We start from the raw sequence: 2,860 nt of genomic DNA on the forward strand, positions 1-2,860 counted from the left end.
CCCTGACCTCACGTTATTGCATTTGGGAAGAACTGGAGATAATTTTGAAGATTTATTTATTTATTTATTTATTTATTTATTTATTTATTTACAATTGTTATTTTTATTTCATTGTAATTATTTATTTTGCATTTTTTTAAATGTTTTATGTCATATTTTGATATATAACTTATTTTTAATCATCGTTTTATTTTGGTTTTAATGTGTCCACTTGAAGACTATATGAAATGGAGACAAATTTCTCAAACTTACAAACAACAGCTCTCACTGCCACATACATTAAAACTCCCTAAATTTTTTAAAAATGTTTTTAAAATTGGGCCTATTGCAAATTCAGGTAATTGTGAATTTATTATTAGAAAAATAAAGTCATAACACATAGAATAAAGTCAGCGAATAAATCCACATACTGAACATGCCTTATCACTGTTTATGAATATTAAACTCAATCCTAATTCAGGCCTTAATGGAAAACTCAACTGATTATTTTTAGCTAGATTTTAGTCTCTGGGATTGATTAAACTTGGATTTGTGTCTAAACCTATCGCAGAGGTCATTGTAAATATCATTTGTGCCTTTTCCAGTTTCGGCTCCTTTCAGAGCAGTTTTTTTTTTGTTTTTTTTTTTTGGAGTTGTTCTAAGCTTTGCGAAGTCTGTCATCCTGCCAGAACTGCACATTATAAACATTATAAACATTCATGACAATGTACAAGTCTAACTTTCCGATGCGATTTGTGATTGTTACTTTGCTGCAATGTTTGTATTTCTATTTCTGTATCTGTATGTGCGCATTTTATAAATCTTGTCATTTAACAAAAATGCATTTCATGAGAAAAAAAACACCTCCTTCTTGTGTCATTATTTCCGTAGCCCAAGATGAAGCCGACAAAAACATTGAGTATTTTCCTATAACAGCACATAGTGTTTTATTCCTCTTATGCCACGGTGATCATATAAATGACATTCCGTGCTTTTTATCCATTTATAGTTACATTTAATGTTGTGGAAGGCCTGAGAAAAAAGTTATCGAGCTACTAAGAGCGTATTAATATAATTACTAAACATTGTAGACGCAACTTTTGCCAGAGCTGCAGTTATAGGAAATGAATCAATGCATTCTGACCAATCAGAATCGAGAATTCAACATCGTTGTGGTATAAATTTTTATATATTTAATGGTGGTTTGGGGAAAAATAAAATAAGAAACACGCAGAAAGCAGCTTTTCTGTTTTTACGCACATTTTACATGAAGTGTCTGTGCGTCCACCAGTAAATATTATATTGTATAAATAAATAAATGGCATTTTATACCAATTTTTTTTTTTTTTAATGGTTTAGGATGTAAGTTTTGGTGGCTAAAAAGGTTTTGTGCTTTCTTTACTTGTCGCATTGCTTAAACTCTACAGCAGGGGGCACAAAGTATTTTTAAATAGTTACAGTGAGTGTGTGCTAGAAAGATAATAAGGAGAAAATCATTTTAACCCTAAACATGATACGGCTAATTCGAGATTCTTTACACAAATATACTGAAATATGTACTTATGGCTAAATAGTAGGAAAGTAATTTATTCAAAATTGTATATGATATATGATACCTCTATTATTTAATTAAAAAAAATAAATAAGTGCCATTTTAGCTTCCTGTACATTAGTTTTAATTAATAAGTAGAAATTAAGTAATAAATAAGAATTATAGTAAAAAAAAAAAAGGTCCAAAACAGAGCTCATTGGCAATTATTATTATTATTATTATTATTATTATTGTTATTATTTGCTTTTGTTGACGAAACCTCCATCCTACAACATTAAACATGTATACACTGAAATATTTAAATTTGCACTGCTGGTATATTCTCTCTCTCTCTCTCTCTCTCTCTCTCTCTCTCTCTGTTTCTCTCTTGCGTTGTCTCTCCCTCTGTCTCTCTTTTTCTGTCTGTTCCTCTTTTTCTTTCTCTCTCTATCTTACTGTCTCACTCTTCAGCTCTTTACTGTGCAGTCTCTCTCTCTCTCTCTCTCTCTCTCTCTGTTCCTCTCTTTGTCTCTTGCTCTGTCTCTCATTTCTGTCAGTCTTTCTCCCTCCCTGTCTCTTACTGTCTGTCTGTCTGTGTCTCTCTCTCTCCCTCTCTCTCTCTCTCTGGCTCTTTCTGTCCACTCTAGCCAGTATCTCTCTCTCTCCCTCTCTCTCTCTCTCTGTCTCTCTTTCTGTTTCTCACTCTGTCTCTGTCTTTCTCTGTCTGTTTCTCTCCCTCTGTCTCTCTTTCTGTCTGTTCTTCTTTCTTTTTCTGTCCATCTGTCTTTCTGTCTTTCTGTTCACACTAGCCAGTCTCTCTCTTTCTCTGTCTGTTCCTCTATCTCTCTCTCTCTGTTCACACTAGCCAGTATCTCTCTCTTTCTCTCTTTCTCTCTCTCTCTCTGTCTTTGTGTTCACATTAGCCAGTCTCTCTTTCTCTCTCTCTCTCTCTCTCTTTCTCTGTGCACATTAGCCAGTATCTCTCTCTCTCTCGCTCTCTCTGTCTTTCTCTGTGCACATTAGCCAATCTCTCTCTCTCTCTCTCTGTGCACATTAGCCAGTATCTCTCTCTCTCTCTCTTTTTCTCTCTCTCTCTCTCTCCCTCTCTCTCTGTGCACATTAGCCAGTATCTCTCTCTCTCTCTCTTTTTCTCTCTCTCTCTCTCTCCCTCTCTCTCTGTGCACATTAGCCAGTCTATCTCTCTTTCTCTCTTTTTCTCTCTCTCTCTCTCTCTCTCCCTCTCTCTCTGTGCACATTAGCCAGTCTATCTCTCTTTCTCTCTGTCTGTCTGTTCCTCTCTCTCTCTCTCTCTCTCTCTGTGCACACTAGTCAGTCTCTCTCTCTGTGTAC

The sequence above is a fragment of the Pangasianodon hypophthalmus genome, chromosome 26, assembly GCF_027358585.1.
Source record: "Pangasianodon hypophthalmus isolate fPanHyp1 chromosome 26, fPanHyp1.pri, whole genome shotgun sequence".
Classification (NCBI taxonomy): domain Eukaryota; kingdom Metazoa; phylum Chordata; class Actinopteri; order Siluriformes; family Pangasiidae; genus Pangasianodon; species Pangasianodon hypophthalmus.